This window comes from Eschrichtius robustus, chromosome 15 (genome assembly GCF_028021215.1).
Source record: "Eschrichtius robustus isolate mEscRob2 chromosome 15, mEscRob2.pri, whole genome shotgun sequence".
In the NCBI taxonomy this organism is placed as follows: Eukaryota; Metazoa; Chordata; class Mammalia; order Artiodactyla; family Eschrichtiidae; genus Eschrichtius; species Eschrichtius robustus.
In genome coordinates, this window is record NC_090838.1 from 28551240 (window position 1) to 28564408 (window position 13169).

The 13169-nt window shown below is 32.7% G+C and overlaps 1 long non-coding RNA gene across 3 annotated transcripts in view; it reads right to left on the minus strand.

The window, feature by feature from the left end:
• LOC137777547 (uncharacterized) overlaps positions 1–13169 on the minus strand; it is a 207247-nt gene that overhangs the window by 28447 nt on the left and 165631 nt on the right. For all 3 annotated transcript variants that reach the window (XR_011076555.1, XR_011076554.1, XR_011076553.1), the window contains exon 3: positions 4509–4646. This is a non-coding gene — a long non-coding RNA (uncharacterized lncRNA). The remainder of the gene's footprint in view (positions 1–4508; positions 4647–13169) is intronic.

Below are 13169 nucleotides of genomic sequence, written 5' to 3' on the forward strand. Positions count from 1 at the left end.
TCTCTATCAGAGGAGATTCCAAATAATCAGTGTTCATAAATTAGCAAAGTAACAGTGATTATGTGTTCATTTTATTAAAATTCGAGGTAAATCTCTTACTGTCTTTTCTTAGAAATTCTTATTTTTTGTATAAAATTATCACCTATTTTATGTCCCATAAATATAACATTCATTAAATTTTGTCCAGTCATGGAAAGGTCTTATGGAAATGTTGTCTGAAAAACTTGGCAACCTGGAGAGTTGTTCTTACCTTGATGGGTTGTGATTATAATGTTAGTAAATCTGATAAGGTACAACTTGTTACTGAAGTATTTTGATTAAATTGAGTGTTGAGTTTTAAGTGTATTTTTTCCACTAAGATCTAACTACCAAAAAAAATCAAATTATAAATTTGATTGAGGTTGGGGAAAAGCTCGCAATAAAAAGACAAATGTAAATAAACTTGCAGTTTTGTGAAAAGAAACCATAATGTTTGGAAGGAAGAAAACATATTTTAGCAGTTTTCAAATATCAATGAATGGATATGCCACTAGAATTTTTATTAATAATTTATAAAACTTCCACAGATAATAAAAAATTAGAATTCCACAGAGAACTTTAATCTTTTACTTAATGTGAATATTTATTTATGTTTGAAATGTAGTCAAATCAAGTTTAGTGGACGGTAATACTCAGTGCTCAAATGATGGGCATGGGATCTAAAAACTCACTCAGTATGGCCTCATCAGCTGCACTATAGAATTTTTCAAGACATTTTAATTCACAAAGTTTTGTAGGTCTTATTACTGTAATCATCAATATTAGGTGTTAAAGTGTTGTGAATTCTATATATTACTTTGAATTTTATTGAATGTTATATTTGTATTCTAGCATTAGCATGCAGTTAATTGTATTTCTGAATGAAGCATATTGTGACTTAAAATTATAATTAATTAATATATAAAGCATTGAATTTGTGGTGTAACTCTAAATATTATTTATAATAAATACACTAGTCAAAGCATTTGAAAATATATTAAATATATAAAATATTTGTTTCAATGCTATTTTATAGTAGGAATTTTGACACATATAAGGAAGGATCTGTTTTCATACAAATGCACATATTAAAATACATCTTTTTTTCCCATTTGTAGGGTATTTGGTTCATAGATATTTTAAAGATAGTGAAAGCTCCTGCTCCCTCTAGTAATCTATCACATATTATTTCATATAGAACTCTTGGGCGATTTACTGTGTCTCAAGGCAGATAGTTCTTTCATTGGATGAACGTTACTATGACCAATAACTTCCTTATAATGGGCTGAGAGCCATGTCTTTCTAAGTCACACATTAATCCTAATTCTGCCCTCAACAGTGACAAAGAATTACTCTATGCTTTTTCTCTGTCCTTTGACAGTGCTTCAGATATTTGAAGACAGCTGTCATGTCTCTCCACTAAGACCTCTTTTCTCTGGGGAGAAAGTCTCTAGGCATTTTTTTTTCCTATTTCCCTCTTTCACTTTTCTTTTTTCCTACTGTGCTTCATACAACATTTCCCTCAGCTCACCATTCTGGTTGCCCTTCACTATACTCTCTCCTTTTTGTCAATTCCTCTCTGAAAATGTGGCACTCAGATTTTAACACAATACTATTACACTTGGAGCACAAGTATAATAGGTTTATGTTCTGTTCTCTGTACTTCTATTTACACAAACTGAGAGTACACAAGTGATTTTTTTTTTCACAAGTGATTTTAATACTAGGTTACACCACTGGTTTATTTTAAGGTTGCATTTAAAATATCAGAAAGGCAATGATAGAAAAAGGTTGATAATATTGGACAAGATGAAGCAAGGATGGAGCTGTTATAGTTTAGGCCAGTACTGATGTGCAAATTGGACTACATGGCCTATCACAAAAATCACAGGAGCAGAGAAAATTGTCAGTGGCAGAAGCTAGACAAGGGATAGCAATAAGAATGACAAATACTGAACAGAGCTAGACCATTGGAAAGCCAACATTTTGGCAAACAAAGAGTAATCAACAAATCTTCAGGTACTAAAGAATCAGAGTACTTTTAAAACATTTGGGAAAAGGGCCCTTCTTGGAGTAATCTGATGAACGAAGTATTAATCATTAGTGTTCAAGCCCTAATTTGTAGTGTGAATTTCAATACCTTACTTGGATCCATTTTATTAACAAAGAAAATTGGAGATAAGTTAATATAATAACTGATGATGGGTTTTTAATTTGTATAACCATTTTTGGCAGCAGCCTAGTGATTGCTACCAAAGTTAAAGATGTACAAATTTGAGCCCGGCAGTTGTCAGTGTCTACCCAAGATTTCTCTCGCATATGTAAACAAAGAGGTGTGTTCAAGCATGTTCAATACTACCCTATAATGGCAAAAAAACAAGTGAAAACAATTTCTTTCTCATAGGGGAATAAACAAGAGATTATTAATTGGAGTTAAAAGGACTGTATTGGCTCTTTATGTGTCATCATAGTAGTGTGGAAAAAAATGTTGGCCAAAACATGATAAAAATAGTACCAAATATATCCATAGCCTGTATAGAGTATATAAACTCATCTGTTAAAGAGAGAGGGACTCTCAGATTACAAACGAACAAAACACCTAAATGTAGTTTAAGAGAGACATACCTAAAATGTAACAATACAGAGTTTAAAAGTAAATGGGAAGAAAACATGTACTAGTAAATGATAAAACAAAAGAAGTAGAATAGTTATTTTAACAATATCAGAAAAAATACACTGAAAATTAAAGACAACAAGGATAAAAAGAGCTACCACATATTGATGAGAAGCAATCTGCCAAAAATATATAATAATTCTGAATGAATGGGTAACAGATAACAAAAGAGCTGCAAAATATCTAAAGCAAAAATGATGAAATTGTAAAGAGAAATTAAGACAACCATATCATATTAGAAGAGTTTTAAGACATCTATCTCAGTAATTGAATCATTAAGCAAAAAAAAATGATAATGAATGACTAAAATAGTAACACAGAACACTGAAACAGCACATTCTTCTAAGTGTGCATACATAGAATCCTTCAACCAATGACATTTTCCCAGATACTTATGTACTAGCCCATAAAGAAAGTAATAAATCCCAAAGAATCAGAAACATACCATTTTCTTTAAATACAAATCAATAAAATTAGAAATCAATAAAACAAATTATAAAATGTAATTTTGGAAACTTGAAATGCTGCCAAATAATTAATGATTTAATTAAGAAATCATAATGCTAATTAGAAAATATTTAGAACTGAACAATCTGCAGAATATATTAGGGCTAGTGGATAGGAAGACTCAATATCTTAAATTGGTCATTTGTTACCTAACATTTAACTTCAATGTAAATGTTAAACACCTTTTCCTGAAACTATACAAATTTGTGTAGAAAATAAAGGCCAAAATTGCCTATGCAATTTTGAAGATATGTAAAGGGGTACTTGCCCTCCAGATATCAAAACCTGATGTAAAGCTAAACTAATTAAGATGGTGGAGTGTTGGCAAAGAAATAATAAAGGTAATAGAAGAAATGCTCAAAAACAGCTCATTGTAAAAATTGGAAATTTGCCTGTGATGGAGGAGGCATTGCTTTTCATCATTTACAGATGAAAAAAAAACAAGCATTGAGTGTTTAGAAACTTGTTCAAGATTCTGTAGCAAGCAAATAGCTCAGTCTACTTTGTCCCGGATTTTCCGATGTGAGGATTTGAGATGTCAACCTCTATGCTGCTGGGAGAGAAAAGGAAATGTGTGATATAAGAAACATGTGATAGTCATTGGTGCTGATCATCAAACATTTCTGGTGCTCTACCTTTCAGTGAACATGGTAAGTTGCACTTCTCAATTGATTTTGGAGTTAGGCACGGTAATGAGAATCGCTTTGGACCACAAAATGGGAGATTAAATCGGGTATCTCACTGCCATGTAGAGAGATAAGAGTCAGTGCATGATTTGGATTCTGTGTTTCTTTCCCACTGCTGTGTTGATTTGGGTCTCTGACTGAATTTGCTGAACCATGTTGTTTATGTAATTTGAGCAAAAAATACACTTTTGTTGTGTGAATCCACTGATATTTGGCAGCATAATCCAGCCCTACCTGACAAAATACAGTAATTATAAGAAAAAAAGAAAAGGACGGTGAGACTGAGAGATGTATCACCCAATCTTTTTACCTAAGTTAAATCATGAAATTTATTTTTGTTTCTTTCAAGGCCATACTTTAAGTCACACAGACCACAGCTAATCCAGCAGAAGAATTTGTTGAATTTAAAATACTAGGAAGTAATAAATTAGTCCCCCAGATTCAAATGTCACAGAGAGAGACTAGCCTAATGGTTAAAGTTCTGTATAGTTCAACTTGTGTTTCAATTCACTATAAGAAAGACCTTGAACATTTAAGAGCCAAATCAGAAGGGAATCAAATGGTGTTAGTATATTCTTTCCAACTTGTCTGAAAAGCCATACCATAGAGTAATGCTGACTTACCTCATTTCGATGATCTCCTGGGAAGAGGATAAATGAAGTGTTTAATTCCTGCTATGATTCAGAACCAGGAAGCCAAATCCCAGCCTGTGTTTTCAGAGTCAACCGTCAGGATAATTTCTGGCAAGAGCCTTTCTTTTTCTGTTAATACAAAAAGTGTATGAAAGATTCAGATTAGCTGCCTGGCTTGATACAAATCACAGGAAATTGCTTAAATTTCTACTATTCCTCTTCTACAATGAAACTGCCTGTGAGCAATTTGCATTTTTTATTCATAGAACATAGAAAATTAGGTTGGTAAATTTTCTTATTATCAAAAGCCATAGCTTTGTGAGATATGTAAAGTGTTAACTACCATTTGTAAGTATCTAAGTGAAACGAACAATATATTTTAGGGCAGTACATGGAAAGACATAAAAATATAAACTACTGCATGTCCTAAGAGAAAAATTATATCAATAAAAATTTTATTTTTTTCAAGTTAAGAAATAGGAGTCTTCCTATTTGATGATTTGAAAAATATTTATTCATTCATCTATTTAAAAAATAGTTATTGAGTCTTAGAAGTTAGCCATAGAATTTCATATGGAGGTAGAGAAATGTACAGCACCAGTGCCTGTCCTCAGAGAGCATAGTTCTTTTGGAAAATATAAGACTTTAGATAGAAAGGAAGAAAATAAAGGAGCTATAAACCTAGGGGCAGACTCTCAAGTAAGTTTTAAGTCTTGAATGGGCCCACCACAAACAAACAAAAAAAACCCATCAACAACACTCTTCTACATTTTCTGAAATCTTTATTTTCATTTTGCTAGATTTACCATAATTTTAGCTATTAACACAATTTCCTTTTTCAGCTTCTTTTAACAGAAAGAGTATAGGATTTGAAGTCACACAGAACTAGGTTGGAATGCCAAATCTAATAGTGACCCTCTTGGCTTATTAATTCCTTAAACTCACAAAGACTTAGTTTCCTAATCTAAAAACTAGAATTATATTTACTCCATAGATTTTACTTTATTTTGGGAAAATTTATATAAAACATCTAATGTGCCTAGGGCATATGAGGTGCTCAATATATGTTAGTCCCCTTAACTTAAATAAGCCAACTTCTTTAAAAATGAGAAACCAGTTTAAGGCAGGAATCTATAAAAACATCATTGTTATTAGATAATAGATATTATTTGAGATTAATGCATTTTATTAGATATAGTATAAATATTATTATATATTAAAAATTGAATATATGCTAAGTACTATCTAAGTACTATCCTAAGTAGACGACAATAAAAGAATGAGAGAGTATAGTATCTTCTTTAAAGTAGTTTATATCTATGCATCCTTCACAGCCTAACTGAAGTGAATTTGACTTCTTTCATCCCTTTGCTGAATTATTCTTCTTAAAAAGACAAAATGTCATGATTGAGGAGGATAGAGATTTCAAATTGGAGAGGGAAGCATAATGCAAAAGAATGGGGTTAATATAGGGCAGGCTCTGGCAGTATAGTAGTATGTACAGATATGGGAAAATGGGTTTGAAGAGGTGAGGGTAAAGTCCTTAAAGGAACAGAATGAATTACCATAATCACAGTTCTCTGTTTTCAAAATTCTATTTTGTGTTTATCCAAGGCAGAGTGGATCTCTCCCCTTTTTCATTCTCTTGTACATTTTAATGTCACTGATCACAGGATATAGAATTTACATTAGTAAAATCCGACTGGAGAACCAAAATTTGTTACCTTGATTACATGGGAAAATTAACTTCTAGACAACCAACTTATAAATGAATTTTTGAGACTGCCTTTACTGACTGTCCATATACTATGTAGACAGAAACTAAACGTGTGGAAAGAGTTATAAATCCCTGCCATATTATCTAATAACACAGACATTTCTTCAACAGTAACAAAAAATGAATAAAAGAAATGATAACATGTACTGTGAAAGTGTGAAGAAGTTAGATCATCTCAAATATTTAACTTAGAAAGTATCACAAAATATACTATATGACTGAGGTCTTGAGTGATGATAGAATATGCTTATTTCAGAGGACCATTAGTGGCTGTGGAATATTTATACACCTTTATGACATCCACAGTATTGAATTTGATTTAGAGCAAAAGCATTTGGTTAAATAAGCTGTAGAAGTTAAGGATAAATTACTACATGCCTTCATATAGGAACATGTAATTTCTAATTCATCTTCCAGGAACTGTGATATGTTCATCAGATAGGTTTTGCATGTCAGCAGTGTGGAAGTATGGCAGAAGTTAGGAAAAGGAAAGAGTGGATCTCAATTTTTCTCATCTACAAATCTCCTGTTCAAAAAGGAATGCCTATTAAGGCAGAGAACCACAAAAATAGATCAAATTTACCTGCCTTTATTTTTTTTCCTTTCTACTTCCTCTCATTTTATTCTATTGCCTTGGCCAGGATCCAAGACAGAAATCATATCCCTAAATAATTTTATACCCAAGAAGAAATATTACGTAAGAAAATATTTTGGAGATGATTCTTCTGAGGATGAACTTACTTTCTCCGATTTGATTACTCCTATCACCAAAAAGGAGACTTTTATTTCCTACTCTGAGGTTCACCGTGAGTTAGATAACTCGGTACAGTCCAATCTGGACTGTCTGTCCCAGGCCCTCCTTTCAAACAGAACATAGAAAAGCTTAAGCTGTGAGCCCCATTTTATGTGTTTTAACACAAATACTACCCAGGATGTTTAAAACCTGTTAGAAACAATTGAAATGACTACAACATTTGCCCTGGTGGGGCAGAGAACAACAGCTTGCTATCTGGACCAGGTTTAATAAGATGAGGGAAAATGACTAGGGGCCTTCAAAGCTGGCCTGTGCAAATGCCTTTTCAAAGACTAATGGTAATAATCATGGCAGAAACTCACACTTCATAAAATACAACAACCTTTCTGATAAAGCCTTTATGATAAAGAAAAAGAGAAACCTATGTAGAATTATTATCTTCCTGGTCATTGTGACACTGTCAACCTGCAAATATTTCCATCCTTACTTGAGGGTTGCTATGCACTGGAAACATATCCGTTGTTTTCAATCCCCTTGAGTTAGATTAATATGTGTGATATCTTATGCCAAAAGGCCTTTTTGATTGTCATGGGGAGAGTCATTAGAGCCTGACCTTAACTCAGTAGTGAATAGTGACATTATTTTAGTCATCTATACCAACTTTTATTGGCAAAATGACAACCTATTCTTATTCACGATCTGTCAGCTTCTTCTGAAGTCATTTAACTCAAGCTCTGTATGATAGAACTTAATATTAGAGGCATTGACCTTCAACAATTTTGTATGAACATGGTTGACAGGTATAACGGTCATGGGAAGTGCAGATAATTGGATCGAAAAAATGAGTTTCACTGTACAGCAATATACTCTATCCCCGGTTTTACTGTGGATGGGTTAGATATACATCGTGTCAATTTTAAAAGGCATTTTGCCATCTTGAAATATTATAGAAGTACTTATCCAAAATCCCTCAATGACTGGAGAATGACTTTTTATGTTTATTATTTTCTTTGAAAAGGAGGTTAACAGCAGAGGGCTCAGGAAAGAAAAAAACATTTTCAAGTGACAATTACATAAGTCATACAAACAGCCTTTTACTTCTCAGAGGAAAATACTCTTGAAGTACACAACGGTGAAACTTTTGCAAAATCTTTGTTGTAGTTATGAAAATATTCAACCAGATTTTGCACTAGTTTACAATTTATGAGTAATAGTCACTGAGTAGTGGAGAAACAATTATCATCATTATATCATCTAAGAGTCCTCATTCCACTTTACACAGTTGGATTATTCTCTATCTCTATATATATCACTAAAATATTTCTGGTTGCTTATTTCATATATCCTATGATATTTAATAAACTAATTATATGTAATCATGTATTGAACTTTTGTTTACTAGATTAGCACAATCATTACTTAACAGTTGAGTGTGAACACTGTAGTTCGACAATATACATTCAGATGCCAGCTCTAGCACTTTCTAGCTGTGTGATCTTGGAAATATTAATTAGCAAGTTTCAGCTTGTTTCCTCACCTACACAATGGGAATAATTTGTTACTATATTGCATCACATATTGAATAAACTCATGCTTGTAAGCAGTAAGAAAGCACCTGTCCCAGAGCAACTATTGAATATGTTACTTTGCTGCTGCTGCTGCTGCTAATGATGATGATACTATTGTATGTAGTATGTTTACCCTTTGGTATTTCAACTTCAAGGCTAAGAAATATAGTAAATTACGTAGGTTGATCTAAGCACATTGAGAAATTCAGATTTGGTTTTCAGAGTTTTGAGGAATGTAAGTTCTCTTCAGTTAGAATTAATCGTTCACAAATATGTGAAATCAGAGTTATCTTTGAAGATGCAGAATGCGTTTATTTGGATCCTTACAGCCTTACAGTCCCTCTCCTTTCAGAGGCTTCTGTATTTAAACTTTCTGTTTCCTATACACTAAGATGTTGAGTATTTTGTCTGTTACAATTTCAAAGAGTGGAATGGCATAGTATGGAGAAAAATCTAGATTTCAACTCTAATTCTTCCAATAAATAGCTGGATTTTCATTCTATAAGTTATTGAGTCTTGTTAATCCTCCCTTCCCTTACAAATGCAGAATTATTTGAAGAATTCTTTTTATATGTTTAAATCATTATGTCCTGAACTCAGACAGATTGGGTTTGAATATATACCCCACCATTTCTTGGAAGTATGAGACAATGGGTAAACTAATTGAACTCTGTAATCATCAATGTTCTCCCACTGTAAGTTGCAGTGGTATATGTAACTACTTCATTCCTTCAAAAAGGTTTTTTGATGATTAAATAAAATAACACCCAAAACAATTTAGAAAATGGTCTCATAGAAATATATGTTCAATAAACATGTATTATAAATATCAGAAAACTCAGCTGGAAGTACTAATTGATTTTCTTCCTTTCTTTTCCCACTTAAAAAAAAAGCATATGCTATGAGAATGCTTAAATCTAGATTAATGAAATCAAATCCTCCAATAGTCAAGATATTCCTAGGAAACCCTTCAAATTAGGGCCATAGACAGTTGACGACTCTACTTGTATATGAAGATAGCCCTGGATAGAAACACTGGTCATTACACATATTAGAATTGATTTTCTTTGTATGTTGTGCCCCTTCCCTATGAAAAGATACTTTTTATAACTATAGGTATCATTTCTGCCAAATGAAATCCAATAGAGTCGCTTCTCATTTTTAATCATTATACACATATTTCTGACAAATGAATGGAGGATTTTTTTTCCTTTCTTTTTTCTGAGGGGGGATGTTAATGAGGCATTTCACATGTTACAGAGTTGATTTTCTATCACTGGTGTTAGTAAACTTTAAAGAAAAAAACAAACAGGTTTATATTAAGCATTTTTCTCTTTATATATGGTCAAAAGAGTGTTTTAATTGTACATATCAGTTTATCAATTAAAGGGATGAAGGCTACATTCAAACTAGTTTAAGACTTAAAAAACAGGCTCAGTGTCACTCAGCATGTCAGAGTGACCCATTACAGGAGTCATTGACCTCCCTCTGTGACAAGCATCTCGAGGTCCCATGCTATTGATACTGACTCAGGAGAAGTAAACTTATCTTTTCCAGTTGCCCCTGTGGCATCCCTAAAACTATAAGTAAGGCTCTGGGAGACCATAATAGGTTGCAAGCCTGACTTCTCAAAACAATTTCAATTGAGTTTTAAATTGCTCAAATAACATGTTCATTTGGGGGTAGGAAATCAAACTTCTAATGCCAATTAATTTATCGCATAATTTCAAGTGCCTGATTTCAAACTGATATTGCTTGACATTTCTCACTACTGAGAGAAGAAACAAATTATACAAGTACTTTAGACAATTCTATTATTGCATTAAATAAAATGAATGCACAATTAGTGGTTTAGCATCATTAAATAAAATGAATGCACAATTAGTGGTTCAGCATCATAAACTCATATATAATTAAAAGTATGATACAGTTTTCTGGAATCTCAAACAAGGTAATACTTAATTTGAAGTAAAAGCTAGAACTGTGCACTGACAGATGAATTTTTGAACCCTTTTGATTGTGACACAGTTATTTTTCTGTAGCTGTTCCTAAATTTCCCCTCCCATCAAATAACAGATGGTAGCATTTATCCACAGGGTTCTGGTCATCTTCCTATTTGCTCTCAGATCCATTCTCAGCCCTTTCCTGTCCTGCTCTATATTGCAGAAAAGTATATTTCCCATAATCTCTTGCCTACTGGCTTTTAAGAAGTTTCAGTCAATGAGAGTCTCTAGCAGAATACAAAGTTAGGAGGTGGGGAAAGATGGTATATTTGTCTTCTTTTCTTTCTCTTAGAGCAGCAGAATCTCCACTAGACAGCTTTTACCTTCTGTGATCTCAGCTCCAACCAAGAGGAGCTAATACATTTCTAGCTTCCACCTGTCGACAGCAGCTCCTGGGATCAAGTTACATAATTTACTCGTTTCCCTCTAGCCTTAGAGATGAAAATTTCTCTCTATTTCTCATCTTTTGGTGGGCTCATTGTCCTTAAATCTAGAGCCTGTGTATTTTCTGACTGAATCCTAACTAATACACTTAAGTTAAAAGAGAATATATCTGACCTCCACCCACAAGAAGCTAGATTCCTTCTTTCTGAAATCTTCTGGAATTTAGCCATAATGGGTCAATTCCATTATGGAGCTTGTCAGAACATTTTCCAGGAGAAGAAAAGCTTAGGAGCATATTTTATTGGTTATCTCATGTAGACCTAAACAATATGCAAATAGTGCATATCATTGTGTTAACTGATATACAAAGAAGGAAAAAAATCATATGATTATCATGATTCCAAAGAACATTAAAAAAAATTCAAATTCAATACCCATTCATAATTGAAAACACATACACACACACACACACACACACAGACACATCTGGAAATCTTAAGGAGTAGTATAAACTTTAAAGCATTAGAAAGATTAAGGCTCAAGTCATAAAGCAAAATACTTTTAATGGTAAAACAATGAAAGTTTTTCTACTGAAATCATAAGAACCATAAAAATGCCTGCTGCTATATGATTATGTAATTTTGTTTTTAATCAATCCAGTAGGACTTGAAACAGAAATAAGAGTTTTAACAATGAATAGAATGAAGATAAAATTTTGACCATCTGTAGATGACATAATTACATGCTTTGAAAACCCTAAAAAAAAAAATCAGCCAAAAATAATAGGAATAGTCAACTAAAGTCAAGGCAAATATATGTAAAAACAATTAGTAGAAAATTTTCCTGAAACAAGCAGTCAGAAATATAAATGGAAGTAGAAGTAATTCACAAAGGCACAAAATATAAATTTTAAAACCATTCTAACAAAACATATGCAAGACGCGTGTGTGTTTGTGTGTGTGTGTGTGTGATTAAATGGGAATATAATACATTCTGAGTGTCTAATTTAATATTGTATGCTAATTATTCCTAACTGTGCCCTAATAATGACTAAGATATATTTTAGAGCCATAATAAGTAAAATGATATAATACACAAGTAACATACAGATTGAACAGAGTCTCAATTAAAAGAACTTAGAGTCTGTGATATCAATATTTGTTAAACAGATCTTCCAGAATAACTTGAAGGAGTGAAATATTTAACAAATAGTGTCATTATTATTTAATATAAAAGATATCTTAAGCTTCTACCTTCAGATTTTTCTCTTTAAATGCTGCATTTCCTTTTGGGTTATCTCTTTAGTTTTAAAAGTTTCATCTATCACCTCTAAGAATAAGGTCATCAAATCTCTCTCTTTAGTCCTGCTTTCTCTCTCCTGATAATGAGATGCATATCTCCAAATGTCTCAACTGATCTAAAACAAAGCAATTCCCAAACAATGCTCAACCTTTTTCCCACTTCTTCAAATTGGAGACCCATTGGAGACCAACTACCTGTTCCATTCCTGCCTCCTCTATAGTAGTGAAAACAATTGAGAAATCTTAGATGATCAGTTAACACTCATAGTGTTACATTGAAGTACTACATCAACATAAATTTTTCGATGTAAAATTAATTTCTATAGAAATATGGCTTACTATCAGTGTTTACAAAATAGATAACGTGATTTCTTATAAAGTTTTAGAAACTACATTTAAAAACTACATTCTTTAGAGACCGTATTTTTAGAATTCTTACAGACTTTTAAATAATGAAGAATGTTGCCTCATTTGATAATCAAGCAAATTAGAACTTCTACTTAGAGGTAGGATGAGGTAACGAGCAAAAGACTCAAACATAACAAGAACAATAAGTACATTTGTAAGAAAGATCAGTTGTCTCAGGGACAAAATATTCAGCAGAGCTTTTGGGGGAGACAAGGAGCTTTAAGCATATGGCCACTTTGGCACTCAGAGCATTTCCCTTATTTTGGAATTACATGGAGTCAGAGTGAAAACGTACACATACAATGTTGGGAAAATAGAGTGAAGATTTCAGAAGCATGGGGAAATAAAGAGATCTAAACCTGTCAGAGGAAGGGATCACAAAGAACATATCAAGATTTCAGTTGAAAACCCTGGAAGGCAAGTGGTAACCTAGAGGTAAAGTAAGCCTCATCAAAGA